Source organism: Anser brachyrhynchus (genome assembly GCF_964034855.1).
Source record: "Anser brachyrhynchus genome assembly, chromosome: Z".
In the NCBI taxonomy this organism is placed as follows: Eukaryota; Metazoa; Chordata; class Aves; order Anseriformes; family Anatidae; genus Anser; species Anser brachyrhynchus.
Window position 1 is genome coordinate 15,358,020 of NC_137697.1, and position 19,089 is coordinate 15,377,108.

At 38.9% G+C, this 19,089-nt stretch overlaps 1 long non-coding RNA gene across 1 annotated transcript; it reads right to left on the reverse strand.

Annotated features, from left to right (window-relative positions):
* Window positions 1–11,539: 11,539 nt before the first annotated feature.
* LOC308185534 lies at window positions 11,540–18,260 on the reverse strand. The gene is made up of 3 exons (XR_013943445.1): window positions 18,100–18,260; window positions 15,847–17,765; window positions 11,540–14,994 (listed from the first exon to the last, which is right to left on the reverse strand). It is a non-coding gene; the product is annotated as an uncharacterized lncRNA (long non-coding RNA).
* Between the last annotated feature and the right edge of the window lie 829 nt (window positions 18,261–19,089).

Here is a 19,089-nt window from a genome sequence, read left to right on the forward strand (position 1 = left end):
AAGGTCTTTTTCATGAAATCCTGACAAGAACACCAGGAAGGAAATAAATGTCTCTGAAGTGACCATCATGAGTTATATACTCATTGTATGCAGGGTATTTCAAAACTAGTCAAAAATGTTTATTCCATACAAAAAGAAACTAGCTGATGTTGAGATTTTTAGGCATGTCTGTGAGAAGCACTATAATCAGTTGAAAATAATCAAGTTTAACTAAAGAGCAAGTAACAGAAAGAAAATGTTTTCAAGAAGAAGCAGGGTCTGTGAGAAGACGGGAAAGCAGGTGAAAGCAGCCTTGCAGTCCTCTGGGAGCAGCACACACATTCAGAGCGAAGCCCAGAGCAACAGACTGCCATGGGGCTGGTCACCAGTGGTTGTCCCTCTACACCTAAGGGTGAGAAGTGGCTTGCAAACATTTCAAGTCAAGACCCAGCTCCACCTGAAAACAGAATGGGAATATTGTCACTACTTCAGATGCAACACTGTAATTGTGCAACACAATATAGCACTGAAATGTACATGTAAAATATCAGAATATCTAGTATTCCATCTGGAAAAGAGATCCGAAGTTTAAAACCTCTGACGAAACTAAACAAGATACTGAGAAACAGAACAAAGAGGTGAGATTCAGAGGAAAAAGTAATTGCTCTGAAGAGCCATCTGGGTCAGTGATGTCATTTTGAAGCAAAAGGGATTTGTAATTTTGAGAATCTGAAACTAAAACCTTTAAAAACCCTACAAGTTTAAATTACAGCGAATCTGTATGTTTCAAAAGTTAGACAAACTCAGTTTTTAGGCAAGCTGTGCAGTTTCTCATCCAAATTTATGGGAGGAAAACAATGGAGTAGCATTATTCATGGAATTCCATAGCAAAATCTACACCTCCCCTGAGAAAACCTAGTAAACTAGATTCAGTCCTGATCACTTATGTATTCACTGAACCTATGATGGCATATTTCATCCTAACTGTTTTTACTTTGCTGTTTTTATTATTATGTTTCTGCTCTTTTGCTTTTCTTCCCTCAGTACAGCAGTAAGACGAGCATCTGAATTATTCATCATGTTTCCTTGGAAAACTAAATTAATGAGAACAAGCTACCTCTCCTGCCTCTTTCTCTAATAACCTCAGAACCCTCTGGCCAATTTTAACCAAATTTACAATTTACTGAGAATTTATAGGAGTCTCAGTGACAGATCCTACAGATATCATGAGATCTAAATGCTAATTGAGACACCTTATTAGGGAATTATTACCATGAACTAGTTATTAGAAATATTCAAAGGCCAAAGCTATTGTGAGCAAGAAAGTCACAGCACAACTTGTTTAGCTACACCTATCTGGTGCTCTTCTTCTCTGAGGACAAAGTAGAACAGAGAATTGTTGAATATGGGGGTCTAGGGAATGGAAGATCATTAAAATAGCCACAGGTATGAAATCTGAATAGTTTTAAAATTTGAGATAAAATACTAAAATCTTTTTATATTTCATGGTTTTGACTGAAAAGAAAACTCTTTTGAGTTGTTCATGTTTCTATTTGTATGATTTTTACATTATTGGACCCTAAAACTAATAGCCTTGTGCAAGTGACCATAAATAAACAAATAAAACATTGCCTGTTATGGTGGTTCCCTTGTACAGACAGGAGTCAGTTTCGCATTTTACATTGAAGCTAATTCTAGCCCACATACTATTTAATCAGTCACAGCAAGCTTGGGAAAAAAAAATAAAAATGAAAAGGCAGTGCTATCATTGTGCTTCATAGTATGAATAGCATTTGATGACACATTGCAGAAACAGCCAGAAATAACATGAAAAAGGATGTTTCACAGAACAGATTGCATCATGAGCTCCAGCTACCAAGCCTGGGAGGCCGCAGTTCAAACTCATCCATCTACCTATGTATCCTACACAAATCATGTGTTGTTGACCTTTCTACTTCTTTGTTTGGAAGACATCAAAAGACAGTTAGAGACAAGAAGTAGGTGTAGGTCTCTTGGCACCTGCCACTGTCAGCACCAGCACAGGTATGTGCTAGGGGCAGGCTCATGGTGGGGAGTGTTGGTTTTCAAGTGGTGAAATTCTGCTGAAAGACAGGCTGCTCTCATGGCCCCAGGGAGCAGCCCTTCAGAATGGAAGGAAACACTGGAACAAGTTGTCTATGGGGGTTGTAATCTCCATTCCTGGAAATATTCAAAATCTGACTGGACATCACCCTCAGTGACATGCTGTAGTTGAACCCTCTTTGAGCCAGGGGGTGAACTATACAATTTCAAGAAATCCCTTCCAACCTCAACCATTCCATGGTGCTGTGACGTATGCTTCCCTGCATTCCCCACATAGCCGCTGGATTAACTCATCTGCTTCACTGGGACTAAAATATTTTATCCAATTTAAAATATGTGTTTCATCTGTAAGAATCCAATTTAGTCTTGATATAAAAGGAGAGAACTGCTCAGATTCAAACAACTTTTATTACTGTAGAAGAGTCTGATAGCCAGTGTGCCTTTCCTCACTGGTGCCCTGATGACCTGATCAGTTAAATTAAAGCACAGACTTAGAGGAATACAAGCCTGTAAAACAAGGTTATGAGCTCCTGAGACAGCTTTTAAGATATGATTCTAAATAAATAAATAAATAAAAATAAAAATCAGTATAGCTTGCATTTATTGATAAAGATCTGGATTTTTACCTGATTAGCAGATCTTAATAGGGTCTCAGCTGAAAAAGTCAAATATAGACTGTATTTTCTACCAGTGAAAAGTATTGTAAAGTGCTCTTATGTGTATTTTGTGGAAACAGGTGTGCCATAATTCCTGTCTTTTCTTTTCCCTGGAGTTTCTTGAGCAGTCAAGATTGAGGACTCCAGCCCAGTGGGCCAATTTCTGTTTATTTTCTCCAGAACATTATTGTCAGCTACTTTTCCTTTACACTTCAACAGTTCTCAAGACAAAGACACTTTTGTATTTCAGAAAATGTTTTTCCTCTCCTTTGATGACCTTTCCAAATATACATTGAATGTATCCTTTTGTACTTTTCAGAATATATTTCAGGAGCTATGAGAAAGAACCTCTTTTTAAAGATTCATTTTTTTTTCTTGCATTCACAAAATGAGTGCAAATCAGAACAAAAGCCACATTATGGGGCACATGCAGTTTAATATCACATTAGTTGACAGAAATGGTTAGAGACCTCTACTTTGGACAAGATGTTTGATATGGAGTATTTTGCACTTGTACCATGATGCAAATCCTGATCATCCCTCTCCTTCCTCCATTTTGTCTAGTAAACTAACCTAACAAGATAACCTAATCTAAGTTGTGATCATGCCTATCAACTTGAACTCATCACTGGAAAGAACATCAAAGATGAGACTGTAGACTGGTGCCAGAACACTGTGACCCCTCTTGATCAACAAGTTTTGTCTTTTTAATTTTGTGGCCATGCATTTTCTTCTAAAGGCAGGGAAATACTTCAACTGCTTTTGCTAGGTTTGTCTTCTTTCCCACAGAGGAGGGGTAGTTTTGTAAACTGTCAGTCACAGACACTCAGTAGGAAGTAGTGAAATAAAGCACAGGAGGTGAACCGTAACATACCTATGTCTTCTCGCCAATTTGAATTGACAGCCTGGTATGTTTCCTAAAGCAAAATGCAGCTACTCAACATTCTTGTAAATCATCTCACAATTACCATGATCCACAAAAGGACACAGCCTCAGGTTAGCATTCAGAAAACCCATCTTGTCACAGGCAGCTGAAGATTCTCAAGAACTTCATTAGGAGAAAGAATAAATTAAAAAATTGGGAAGAAATAATTACCAAGTGAGATATTGAACTAGAAGTTCTTCCAAGAGATGCTGAAAGAAACCTAACAAAATGAACAAGATACCTCTTATACTGACACTGCCTCCCTTCTTGGGTGATGAAAGGAATTGAAATACACCCAGCTTCTGACAACAACCACTAAAAATGGAAAAAGAAAAAAAATGTTACCAGTTTCTACCAAAATTCTTTATTAATTCAAAGTTAACCCTCTGAATAAAAGTGTGCTAAGGTTTGATTTTCTTTCCCAGGCTCCCTGATTAACCTGTCTCCCATGATTAGCCATGGATGCATACTCTCATGTTGCACTAGAGCAGATCAAAGAGGAAAAGCAGTCTAGCACATCATATTGGATGAAATCCATCCAGAAAACTCTGTCCTCAAGGAATCTGAGCATCTGTGGATATGCAGGCAGGGAACAGGAAGGTCAGGAAATGGTAAATTAAAGCCCCCTTGTAGAAGCTGGCACAGGTCCCTAGATCAAGTTTGCATAACCCTAGACACACCACATGGCACGACTTTGTTAACACCATGGTGTTGAAATGATCTGACTCCATAGAGCCCATACCTCTATCACGTTTGAAGGTATCATCAGTATTACACAGAATGAAAATGATTCAGCACAAAGCGTTTCTGACAGAATACACACAACAAGCAGCACTGAGAAAGATACGCATGCAGCTAAATCCCATCCTCAGGAGAGGAGCTAAAGAGACTGAAAAAGGAGAGGAACTAAAGAGTCTGAGACCAACTCTGGTAATACTGCAAAACTGAATTTAAGGTTTCATGAATTTGGATCTTTCATTCACAATTTAAGTACATCTAATGTATAATTTAAAATATTTAACAAAAATGTGAAGTTTTGATACTCCTATGTTTGTTTTATGAGAACTGGAATACAATCTTTGGTCAGTATCATATCAGTTTTAAGATGAAAGTGAGTGAGTTTGTATATACACCTAAACCAGATGCAATTCATCTGTTGGGATAGGTTTGGGTGCATTTCCTAACACCTGACTAACACTGTCTCAGGAAACTTTGTGGAATACTAATTATATACTGAGAAATAAGAGGGAAAAACAAACAGAAAGCTGCAAGTAACATAGAGAAACATTGGTAAGACAGACAATAAGAACCTAGGGAAAAAAATAATTTCTGAAGAGATCAAAATCAAAAAATTAGTTTTCTAGTATAGTATTTGTGTATCTCATATAAATTAATAAGAAGTAATAGGCATTAATCAATTCCTGTCCACAGGTCTTACAAATAGTAATGAAATATGTTGTTAATTCTAAGATAAAGATAGATGACATAGTGGATGTTTTAATGTAAGACTAAATTAAGATAAGTCTTTCTGTGAACCTGGGAGAGGAAAATAACAAACAACTTTTTACATAAGAGATGTAACATAGAATAAAGACAAGAGACACTTAAAACACTTCTGACCAAGATAAATGAAGCATATGGAAGGTGATCTGAAACGATGAAAGACTTCCCTTCAAAAAAGCTAAAATTAGTACTAGAAGAACAAAAGGAAGGCAGAATAGCACTACCTTACGTTTTGCATTTCCTTCAGATAACATTTGGACACTATCAGCATTCTGGATACATGATCTATTTCCCTCTTTGCCTTTTGACATCCAACCGAAAATACAGTTTCTAACTCTGATTCTACCCCTCCAAGGCAGTAATTTTTTTTTTTTTTTAAATTTTTTATTTTTTTATGATTTGGATTGATTTGTACACTGATGACTCTTAAGTCATCTATCAAGTATTGTACATTGCCTGGGCTGTGCTAGGAACAGAGTAAGAATGGATTTCAGTCACTTAACTCAGAGTGGAGAGTTGGACTTGATGATCCTCATGCGTCCCTTCCAGCTCAGGATATTCCATGACTGAAGAGGACTAAGATAGTAAGACCTATCAAAGTAACAAAAGACTCCAAGCAGTTGAAACTGATATAAAAATTATGTAATTATTTACTTTGCCAAAGGAATTAACAGTTTCAGGATACACCTGGACACGATTACTATAAGCCAACTTTATTATCTCTGTCTCTATTGAAGTTTTTTTTCTTGGAGACCAGGCCAGAGAAATCCACTATTTACAAGATGGATCACCAAAAATATTCCTATTTTGCATTATGCTGAGAGAACACTTGGCTGATTAAGGCAGCTTCTTCCTAAGATGAATAAACAGTCATGGATGCATGTATGCATACTACAATTGGATGCTATCAACACATAGGACTCTCCTGAGTGCAGCTGCCAGATCTGGGTTCTGATCTGTTATGGTCATTAACTATGTGACTACCAGTTCCCCAGAAGAGCAGCTGAGGAAATACCTCCTGCTGAGGTGGTCCTTCTTGATCTTCCTAGATGCACCCTTTGGAGAGAAGAGCTATATGTTGGGTAGAGAAAAACCTTCACCTTCCTGACTTTCACTTCCCTGCATGGATTTTATTAGGAAACAAGCTTTAAGATATCCATTTTTATTTATTTATTTATTTATTTTTTGTGGATAAAGGCCATAAATTGAACTGGACTCTGAACAAACAGTTATGGTTGTTCAGTCAATTACTGCATTATAAAGAATCCACAACATGTAATTGCTGTTTGCAGTAACCTACCATACAAGAAAAGTATTTTCTTGTGTAGCATGTGAATGCAGTAGTGTGAACAGAGTTTTATGAGTCACAAATCACAGAACCACAGAACCGTCTAGGTTGGAAGAGACCTCCAAGATCATCTAGTCCAACCTCTGTCCTAACACTAACAAGACCTCCACTAAACCATATCACTAAGGGCTACATCTAAATGTCTTTTAAAGACCTCCAGGGATGGTGACTCCACCACCTCCCTGGGCAGTCCATTCCAATGCCTAACAACCCTTTCAGTAAAGAAGTTCTTCCTAACAGCCAACCTAAACCTCCCCTGGTGCAACTTTAGGCCATTCCCCCTCGTCCTGTCACCAGGCACGTGGGAGAATAGACCAACCCCCACCTCTTTACAGCCTCCTTTAAGGTACCTATAGAGAGCAATGAGGTCTCCCCTGAGCCTCCTCTTCTCCAGTAAACAACCCCAGTTCCCTCAGCCGCTCCTCGTAAGACTTGTTCTCGAGACCCCTCACCAGCTTTGTCGCCCTTCTCTGGACTCTCTCAAGCACCTCCATGTCCTTCTTGTAGCGAGGGGCCCAAAACTGAACACAGTACTCGAGGTGCGGCCTCACCAGAGCCGAGTACAGGGGGACAATCACCTCCCTAGACCTGCTGGCCACACTGCTTCTTATACAGGCCAGGATGCTGTTGGCCTTCTTGGCCACCTGAGCACACTGCTGGCTCATATTAAGCTGCCTATCAACCAATACTCCCAGGTCCTTCTTGGCCAGGCAGCTTTCCAACCACTCATCTCCCAGCCTGTAGCGCTGCTTGGGGTTGTTGTGCCCCAGGTGCAGGACCCAGCACTTGGCCTTGATGAACTTCATACAGTTGACCTCAGCCCATCGGTCCAGCCTATCCAGATCCTCCTGCAGAGCCTTCCTTCCCTCGAGCAGATCGACACACACACCTAACTTGGTGTCATCTGCAAACTTACTGAGGGTGCACTGGACGCCCTCATCCAGGTCAACGATAAAGATATTAAAGAGGACTGGCCGTGGTACTGAGCCCTGGGGGACTCCACTAGTGACCGGCCTCCAACTGGATTTGACTCCATTCACCACAACTCTTTGGGCCCAGCCATCCAGCCAGTTTTTAACCCAACAAAGCGTACGCCAGTCCAAGCCACGAGCAGCCAGTTTCTTGAGGAGAATATTGTGGGAAACGGTGTCAAAAGCCTTACTGAAGTCAAGGTAGATCACATCCACAGCCCAAAAGCTAAACGGGAGCCTGGAAGACATTTTTTTCTCAGATACATCTGAAATGGGGAGTGACTTTCTGAAACAAGCTCTTCCTCCCAAAGGTCACATAAGGTAATCTGAAAGACCTAATTACATGAGCTAAATGATACTGCATAAACTACTATATATATATATTTTCTTTTTTTTCTTGGAAATAAGCAATGAGTTAAAGTGTGTAAAAAGACAGTGTCAAGATAGAGAAGCAGATGTTATACAGGAGAGGACAGGCTTGTTTCAGCTGTGTGTTTTATAGTCTTGCACAACAGCAGTTACTCCCCTTTCCACAGTTCTGGAAGGACTGAACAGAATGGCAACCTATGAACAGGGTGATGAACATTGTCCTACCAGGCCCCAGCAAGGCTAGGGTTCAGAAACATGTTTTAACTAAATTATTGCCACTGCTTTTTCAGTTGAGCCATTTAAGAAATGAGAAGATCACATTTTATTTATTTATTTTTTATACCCCAAAGATGGGTTTTACATGTCATTTGAGAGAATTCGGAGTCAACACATTAACATGTCAGTATAGCAAGAAAATCACCAGGTGCTTATTCTGCTTCTACCAGGATGTTAGCAGACTGACTGGAAGAATTGCATGTAACTTGTATGAGGGCCAGTTACATTAATATTAGACTACTAGAAGCATCCCTTTGTTCTTCTATATAAAAGCCACAGAGTAGATGCCAAAAACCTGGTACATTTATGAGTTCCCATATACAATGTTGAGTTCAGCTTGCCAGAAAGTTATAGCTCCTTGATTCTGAATTTCTGTAGTAACAGATTTTTTCTTAGATGAAATCTGTATAAGAGTTACACAGACTATGATATATCTGAGATGGTACTTATTTACTTTTTTTTTTTTTTAATATTCAATAGATGTTTATCTCAAATCTATTTTCATATACATAACCAAGACTAAAACAAGGATTTCAGCATTGGGTTAAACTGCCACTTTTGGTATTCTGGAAGTAATGGAAAGACATTTAGGCCATAGGGGATCATGTTATTGCTCCTAGGCCAACAGCTTATTGACATAACTAGAACACTTCAGGCTTTTGAGTAATTGTTTTGAGCTGCCTGCAGAAAAAAAAAATTGTTTTGAGCTGTCTGAGAACCACTCATCAGTGGTCACTGATGAGAAGAAAAACCTTAAGAGGTAAAGCCTTCTCTAGTTTAAGTCTTCCAGCCCCAGCAGCAATATTTTGGTGTAGATGTATACAACTTTTAACAGTGCAGCTCTCTCCGCCTTTTTTTCTACAGCAATTCTGCACTAAGAGCTCATTTCTGCTATGTGCCAGGTATGAAATAAATGGGTATTCTATTTATAGATAAATTTCCTGTGACCCATGGAAAAACATTCTTTAGTTTCCCCTTATATTTTTTGCCTGTTTAAAATCTCAAGAAAACCATCTCATTTTTTTTTTCAGCTGTTAAAGATTTTAACCTGTTATGTAACTATGCACTAGTTGGAGATTTTTAAAATGATCACCACGAAAATTCCTGTGTAAGGTTGTACCAGCTGGTTCAGAACACTTGTTAACGTGAAAATATTATACATATTTTTCGTGACTTTATCATCTTTTTCATTTCTGTAAGCACATATTTTTGGCTCATAAAAGAGCATAGTACATTTAGCCTGTGAAGGAATACTGAAAACAGAAAAGAAATAGAGGCAGTTATATTTCTAAGGAAATTTGAAAACCTAGAACAGAGTTATTTCTTAAATTATTCATGCCATTCTGTTTTTCCAGTTAATACAATCAATTTGCCTGGGTTAAATTTTGCCTTCATCCATCACCGTCTCTCTACTCCTAGCTTTTTTATTTCCATCAGTAAAAAGAAGCAGAATTCCAATTTCAGAGACCTCAAGCATATATTTTCCTTGGAAATTGGTAGTATAAAACCCCCAGTCAAATGTTCTCAGCATCCTAGCAATAATTACAGCACAGAACATGAGCTTTATGACAGTCAGAGGTACAAAAGAATAAAAGGCTATGTTGGTGGGGTTAATTTTCACATCACCATCTCCACCTAAACAACCTTTGCAGTAAATGGGGAGTGATGGATGGGTTGGTTGCCCAACCTATCTCAGGTGTCTTTTTTAGAAAGAGATGAACATCAATTCAGAAGTGTCGAAATTTTTTCCTTTAACCAAAGAGGAACCTGAAAGAAACTAGTCTAGAAATAACATTTAAAGTTAGCAGAGGTTGGTCCCAGCCTGATGACTGTCAGAAGTCTACACATTTGCATGCATTTTCAAAAGCCGCCAAAGCATTTTAGTAGCTGATATGAAATGTTTTAAAACCTGATTTTACAGAGAAATAAGCATTCCTATTTTCTGTCAGTGATAGGTTAGGTTATGAATCTGTTCAAAGTTTGGCTGAGGCACTGACAGAAAAGACTTTGGGACACTTTTCATGGCAAATAATTTCAGAAGAAGCTAAGTCTTGAATTTCCAACTTGCTGTTTCCAGCCTGTGGAATCCCAGGAAACTAATAGTAGTGTATGTCTTATGTTCATAACAAAGACAAATCCAGGATTTAATCTCTTGAATTGTTTTGCTAGGAGCTGCATTGTTCAAAGTTTAAGTCAAGACAAGCTTTTTACGAGGTAAACTCATCTGGAGTCTGAGAGATTAGAGGGAGAACATGTTAGTACAGAAACCTCTCTATAAACCTCAGAGCGTTAACACAGTGGCAACATATCCATCAGATTCAGTATTAACCTGGAATTCTGAAGACAAAAATAGTGAGCCATTTGCACTGAAATCAGCCTTAGTACCATGCAGACTTAAACAGCTTTCGAAGAAAAGCAAAAATCCACCATCCTTCTTACCCAAATACGTGAATTATAGGAGAGCCATATACACAGAAGTCAGCAGTAGTTGTCATAAGCTGTCACTACCTTCAAGCCCCATCAGAGAGAACCTAGGACTGAAAATTAGCAATAATTCTTTTAGAATGCTTTCACTATCAAATTCTAAATCCAGAAGAACATTCAACTTTTACTGATTTCCCAGTCATACAAAATATTGGAATTATTGAAAAGGGTCTGTAAGGCTAGATTTTATTATTATTGTTTTCACTATAGTGTTTACTTCAAGATATTTTAAACTATCTGTAAAACTTTTCTTCTTTCATCTTTATCCCCTACAATAGTTTATTTGATAGGTATGTCCAATAAACATTTATTGGAAGCTTATTGTACTTAAAGTAAGTTTGTACACTTTGAGGATAAAACAAGCCTAAATATAGGACAATTTGCACAAGTGGAATGGTACATGGTTCATTCCACTAATGCAAGTAGACCCCCTATACCACCCACATATCTGATCTCTTCAGATATTAACTTGGGCCCATATTAATGCTGGCATATGACCTTCTTGTAAGTTATTGTTACCGAACTCTGTCTCCATGTAGCATGCAGAATGCCACTTCCGCTAAATTGAGATCTAGGTTTGGACTCCAGCAGCAGGTCCAAATGCTCCTATTGCAATCCTTCATCCACCTTCCCACTATCCATGTGTTTTCTTTTTCAGAACACCCCATACATGAATGTTGCAGGTACTTTTTTTCCCCTATCCATGGCTATTGCAATATTTCAGTGAGTTTGGTCTTGATACTACTGCTCTCCACATGTCTTGCCATAAGGAGTGGTTGAATTGCATTGTCTTACTGAGTTTATTAAGCCCAAATTTAGCGTTAATATTCCACTGTTTCTAACATTCATTTACATGATGTTTCTCTCATTTCTTACCTGAAATTCATTTATCTTTAGGGCTCCAAGGAGTCCATAGAAGTTAAAATAAACATTTGTTCTAGTTTTATTATTATTTCATTACACGTACATGTTTTGTTGCACTACATTCTGGGGAATTGTTGATACCAAAACTTGACAGAAGTTTTGTTTTGTTGGAAATAAAATTGAAACAGTGATATGCATTATAGGAGAGGAACTCTGATGGAACTCCGATTTGCTCTGATACAACTTCAAGAAATGCTTCTTTGGCTCTAGCTCATTTCAACCTTTCCAGAGCTGGGAGCTCAGGATACCTCCCTGCTTTTCCACAGATTTATTTTAAAGCTTTTCTCAGAAAACTTTCATTTCTGGTTAATGTTTTCTGGAAAATACATTTTAATTAACCTAGCATTAAGTAATTTGGATTTTTCCCCCTTCAATTAGACTGCATTGGAACATTTCCTTGCACTTTGCCTTGTTTTTGTGTGCTCTGTCTGTGTGAGATTACATGAGGTTTTCCTTAACTTGAAAATCTTATCTTTTGTTAATGGGAGTGACCTCTCTATTTTTAGAGCATAATGCAAGACCCATCTTTTCTCATGATCCTTTCCTCAGTAACAAAGAATGACATCATGCCCCAGGGATACTTTTAGGAAAATAATCAGACCTTTAGTAACAAGATATCAAAGATTAAATCAAAGACAGAGGGAAACTGAGGCCTTTTACAAGATGCAACTGCACAAGCAACTCCTGCTTATACCTGTTGTGATCTGGTCAGTCAAGAAACCAATAGAAACAATGCAGTGGAAGCTTAGCTTTCAGCAAGCAAGTACACTCCAGGCTCACAGACAGAACTATAGAGCTACTGGGGCTTCTCTAGGCTATGCACATCAAAGCTGCAACTGCACCCTTTGACTACAGAGCAGTCAAAAGACCATTCTCACTTACAGTGGTTCATGAAGGTCACCAATCAGAGGGATAAGGACCAACATCTGCTAACACCATCATGAAAGTAGCATTCTCTAACAATCCCACTGAAGATACCACATACACTCCATGAAATACAGCATAGCTTTGCGTTTTTAACAGTGGGTCAGGTAGAAGGCACTCAGATATTACAGTCAATTTATGGAGCATGAAAACCTTGAAATTAAACAAATACAGCAGTCTTTCATACAAGAGAGCAGACATCTGACTTATATGAATTTGCATTTAGAGTCGTCAGGCAGAAACATGTTGGGAGGAGGTTTTATTCATGGGGAAGGGGAAATTGTAATTGTTTTGCTAGGTGAAGTGGAGCCTCCTTACTGTGGGAAAGGTTAAAAAGCAAAGGGGAACACTCCTGCCCAGCTGACTGTAAGGAAGCAGACACTCCATCATGGGCCCTGTCTGGGGAACCTGACTGAACTTGGTTATCAGGATAAGAATTAAATCTAGAGCAGACAGAGAAATCCAGAGGGGAATATTATGCTAGTTAGGGACAATAGGCATTTGTGAAGTACCATATACATTTACTATGACAACAAAGCCTTATTGACATTCTTTCTTCATTAAAGAGACAGACATTTCTACCACACATCTGTCTCCCACTTGAGGCAAGTGACTTACCTACTTAACTTCAAATCTGCAGAAATATACATAGCACAAAACTTTTCCTCAGTAACCAAAAGATCTCATAATGTATCGTTTCTGAACAATGGTTAGTATGCAGTGGATTCTCCCACTCATGAGCTACAAATAAACTGCATACCATTAAGAGCTTTTAATAATTTTGTCATTTAGTCCTTTCAAAAATGTTTTTAGATTTCTGCAATATGTTCAGCTGTGAAAGTGGCATGTATCCAATGTTAACAATAGACTCCAGTCTATGAATCATCAGAGGAGGAAAAAAAGCCACAAGAGTAATGTTTAGTCATATTGGTTGAAATACACTAGAACGAGCAAATATGACCCTGTCCATCAGCGTTCCAGAGACTGTTTCCCTGTACAACATTCCTAAATTCAGTGAGAATTTTGCCAAAGGATACCCTGTTTTTCCAAAGTACTTTGAGACTAACATTTTTACAATCAAACAATATATTTGTGAAATCCTAACACAGCTTTTGATGAAAAGTTTCCTCAGTTCTGGAAGGCTTACATGTATATCTATATCTATATCTGTGTGTGTGTGTATTTATGTATTATTTTGGGGGGGAGTGAAAGCGGGACAGCACAGAGCACTATGGTCTACCATGCTGCACATGGTACTAAAGACTCTGTATCAACTCCAGTGGAAGTCCTTAAAGACTGCAAGTTGAGTGTCATACTGTTTGAGCAGTAGACATCAGAGATGTTATAAAAAGCTTTTCATGAACAAAGCGCTCATCACAAGTCTGTCTAGAGATAGTCAGTAGGAAAATCTGTCTATACAAATAAATCTCATGTCAGGTCAGCTCACTTTAGGCAGTCTGTAAGGTACTGCCTCTGCCAAGTCAGATCTGCAACCCAGAACCCTTCTCCTTCCCCTCAAAGCACTGAGCAAGTTCAATTCTTGTTACTGAACACAGTCAGTGCTGGTATCTTATTTTACATTGTATCCAAAGCATATTTGCAAGGAAGCAGGAAACCCAAGTTCAACTACTTTTCCTTGCTTGAGAGGTTTCAAAGCTTACATCTCCATATGCAAACAGCCTGACTACTATTAGCTACTCTGTATGAGAAATCTGCGCTTCATCCTGTTTAAGCTGTTCTGCTGCACAGAGAATGGACTAAAGATTCATTTGGCCTTAAAGAGAAAACAAGTGGCAACCTGATCTGATAGCCAGGTAATCATAACACTTCATAGAGGGGAAGAGTCCTAATTCCTAAGAATGATTTAGGCATTTTATCTACTGACCTTTGCACAAACTACAGTAATATGCAGAGAAGTCTATACCCTGGTACCTAGGGCAGGATGATGGATGTGAGTTTGAACTCTCTCCAGCAGAGGATAGAACTGAAACTGAAAGCATTGCAGTGGCCTCAAAATTTGACCTAGTGTTTGCAGTTTGCCATATCCTTCAAATTCCTTGGCCAGAACATGGTACTATTAATGCCACTACATCAGCAAATATTTCCAACAAGTTAGACCTTTCATATTTATTCCTTCAACAGGTCTCAGTTTTTCATCATATTGTAACCTCACCAGTTGTAACAAAGCATCAGGATTGTGGAAAGGGGTGGCAGGAGCTGAGCACAAAGCACCAGCTTATCACCATGTAAGTTAGCCAAGAATTTCTGCTATTTTCTTTTTAATTATTATTTTGAAACACATGCAGTCTCTGACTAGAGATTTTTTTTATTTTTATTAAGATAGCTCTCCTTGCTCACAGAGCATGTACCAAAACATACTCTAGTCTTAACACTTTCTCCTCCCTTTTTTAGCATGTAAACACCAGCTGCTGTTTGGAAGGACAGCCTTGAGAAGCCAGCAGGAGCAGAAGCAGCAACATTGCCAATGGTCCTAATCCAGTATGCAACAGTGTGTAAGGTGGATATCACTCTTTGAGACTTCACAGTGAATATCTGAAAGAATAATGAAGGACTAAGTTTGTAAACGATCACTTACCCAAAATCCAGAACAAAAAAACCACTGGTTTTCCCATCTCTGAGCTCTAACAATCATTTAAATAATTTTTCAATGACTAAAAAAAAATTACTTCAGAGAAAAAAAAAAAAAAACACTAAATTTCAAGACTAGAATCACTCATGAACTAGAGCTTGAAAAAAGGCACATAACATTTAAATTTAAATGATTCCATTTAAAAACAGGTCTTTGCATTAAACAAACCTAAATCTAACAAAAAGAACGAATTAACAGAGGCAGTTTTAAGTTGGAGAAAGCTTTTTTCATGTACTGAAAATCCAGGGAGGGTAGAGGGATAGGGGTGAGACTGTTTTAGCTTAAAGCAAAGCAAGTTTAGTGGCTAATTATTTGATTTAGGTTCTTCACCCTACTTCCCCTCTTCCCTTCTTTCACAAGTACACGATCCTGGCAAGTTATTGCAAATTAAAGAGGCAATGCTTTCCGTTACAGCTTTGGCAGGACATCAGTGGTTAGCTGTTGCCTTGAAGGAGCCTTCCTGAACAAATTTACTGTGAAACAGCAGCACCTTTTTCCTTTGAAACAAAATGAAAACAGCAATTACACCACAGATGGGAAATACTCCTGCTGTTCCTATGCATGGCTGCAAGTGTTCAGTTTTAAAAACTGAACAGCAAGATAGCTACAAGATAGATTGTCTAACCAACTTCCTGGCTTCTTAGTGCTTCATCCCATACATAACAACAGTTCCAAAGTCTGTCAAATCAAGTAATAGCATCAGACATTACTTATTTAAATGCTGATAATATATTTCACAGATAATCTGCTATTACCTCCTTGCACCCATTAGCTTGTGGTTAGATTTAGCCTCCTGTATACAGAAAGTTCTTTTCTGAGTGGCACTGGATTTGCATCTGCCAATTCCTCTTCATACCAACTAACCTTTCATGGGAACAGCAAAGCACTCTTGTCAGCAAGTGATTGAAGTATGAGCTTCTCAACACCTAGAAATGCTGTCATGAATAAGTAAGAGCTCGTCTGAGTAAGGTACCCATTACATTGAGTACTTCAGGAGTGAAGTTTCTAAACAGCCTCACTGAGAAGCATTTTTTTGGTGCTATTTGTCCCCACCCCTCATTCTTTATTAAGATCAAACCCTGGACTAGGAGTCTTGTTCCACAGCATTAACAATTCTGTTTGCTGTGCAGGACTGAAGAGCCAAGTCCCACCAAAACTGGACAGCAGCCCAAATTCCTTGGAAACCTTCACAGGCAGCCAGCCCAGTGAGGGAACACAAAACTATCTGCCTCCACCTGACATTTTGAAACTCTGGTGGTCCCCATACGGGAGACTCGGCAGATTCAAGTAACAGAGTTGCAAATCGAAGTGCTGGAATTGCAGACTGCAGGCTCAGTAACATACTGGAGCTGCTCTGGTTCCATGGGCTCCTGGCAGTCCAGACGTGCATAATACGCTTGTTGGGCTCAGGGAGAAACCCTGAGCAGAAACATGGAAAGGAATCCTGCAAACTCCGGAGAGACACTGCCTCCACTGACATTTCTGTTTCCAAAGAGTCAGCAAGTGTAGATGAGATCAAGCTTTTTTTTTTTTTTTCCTCGAACAGCTTTAAGTTATTACTACAAAATTGTGACATCAGATCTATTGCATCACTTCTGCTGCTTAGCACCCTTGATCTTGTCCTTTTTGCAGGAAAGAGAATTGGCAGTACCCAAAGAAATAAATTGGACTCACTCAAATCATATATTTTTGTCTGATGAGCCACACAGCCCAACAAAAAAATATTTTATAGTCCAGTAATTCAGTTCCTTACACTTTTCCTTGAGTACACAAAAGGTTTCAAATTCACTGTCCCAATCTCTGAAGTCTTCTGACTTTATGCAGGGAAAAATATAACAGAAGTGACTGCTTTCCCTAGGTGCTTCAGTGTGCTTAGAAGATTGTAGCTTGTTGATCCAGAGGAGGAGCATCCTGTTCCATGGCAGCCCTATGTCTTTCCAGTTTGGTGTTTGTTCCACAGTAAAATGACTGCTCTCCCCTTTGGTCATACAAAATCATATATTTATGATTCAGTAGGAAATTCAGATTCAAAATTCAGTAGGAAAGCTGGCATTTTTCATTGGAGCCAAGGTGTGCAAGTAAGGGGAAATAAAACACCAAGTTCTTCAGCTGAGAGTTTTCATGTCAGTGCCATAGAGGTGTTAAGGGCACACAAAAGCCTGGAGTTGTCATGGCATTTCCTTGGCATGAGGGCTCTTGGGCTCAGAGCAGATTGCTTGATCTAGATAGCAAGGCCAGGAGTTCTTGCATTTGAGGCTAGTCATGCTCTCGCATAACAAGACTTACTTACTGAAAAAAATAATGTGGAAAATTCCTACCTAGCCAGAAGTTCTACTTAAGATGTTTTAGCTTCAACAAAGCAATGTATTTTAATGAACTCATTTAGTCAAAATGTTCTCTCTAGTTTAACTTCTCATGCTTGCTGACACATCAAGAATACAAGTACAGTCAGTACCTGTGCTAGACTAGTTCTTGCAGTATAAAAGGCTTCGCCCTGGAGAAAGTGCTGAGATCATGATTAACTTATTTGACATAAACTACAGTGATGCAGTAGGTGACGTCTTAGAAACCCAGCCTTGCAACAAACTCCATCTTATGGTATTTGACTTTAGAAAAAATAGCAGTTTTTATACATAGAGTGCTCCTGTAAAGCCATGTACTTTGTTCCCTTATTCTGCAAGAAAATACAAGGAAGCTGGTTAAAGCCTGCAGTCTGCTCTACTGGATTCCCCACCGTGCATGCAAAACCAGATCTGTGGTACAGTTTTTCCTATGCTCCTTTGCATACATGCCTTCCACTTAAAAACCACACAAGCAAAAACTGAGTTGCTAGGATTATGGAGCATGAAGTAATTTATAGGAAGTAGCACAGCATTAATCACAGCATTTCTCCCCCTCCCTTTGAAAAAAAATGCTGAATCTTCCTCTCTCCCCCCCAAAACACTTCCATAATAAATGTGTAATGGCATGCTCAGTATCTTTTTCTCCACCAAAGAGAAAGAACTTACAGTACAACTGCTGAGAAAGCCAGAAGAGGAAAAAAAAATGTACATTTATGAGGCCAATCAAAAACTCTGAAGGGCAAAAATATACAATATTTTTATATAAGTAACAAAAATTGATCTGTACTCCTTGGTTTCAACAGCTCTGTTACACTCTGAATTGGGAATAAGCTTCCCACCTGTAGGTATCCCCTGCTGCAATCACTCAGACCCATTGCTGGGAGTGAGGCTGGGGACAAGTCACAGCTGGGGCACACCAGGCCTCCCCCGCCACCTGTCACCACATATACCCTTTGGTGGGCCACAGCAGCTCTCTGTAACCAAAGTGACAAAACATAGAAAGGGCCAGTCAATCACTTGTCAGATTAGATTACTTTCTGCTTACCTTTTGCAGTCTCGGGAATCATGCACCTTGTACTCGTTTACATTAAATAACTAACAGTGAGGGTAGCAGCCAGGTGTTGAGGTGGTGACCCAGGCTGTAATACAAATGGGCTGGCCTGGATTGCCCACAGGTGTAGAGAGGAAAAAGTTAAACAAAGAAGGCAAGGTTTTCCCTTCAGAAGCAATCCTAAAAGAATGCTTAATTAAGGTATTGTGAGGCCTTCTGTTATTGAAAATGATGCTGCCCTTGGGATAAGACACAAAGAGAATATACTGATGACTATGTGGATTTTAAAAGCCCAAGAGATTTTCTGAGAGGGACATGTTCAGCCAGCATCCTAGTCAAAATTTATTTTGGAAATATACATCATGTGTACAGCAATGTACATAACTTCATCTGGAAGAGGTGGTTTTGTTTTGTTTGGTTTGGTTTTGTTTTCCATTTTTTTCCTTTCCAGCAGACTTCTGCTATGTTTGTGATAATCGCATCACCAGATCCTTTTGTCTTTATCTACTGGAGCCATTTATTGGCCTCTCCTTTCTATTGGTAGAGTTTTATTATTTTCTCCTATATTCCACGTTTTAAGATTTGGAATTACTTTCCATTTTGTC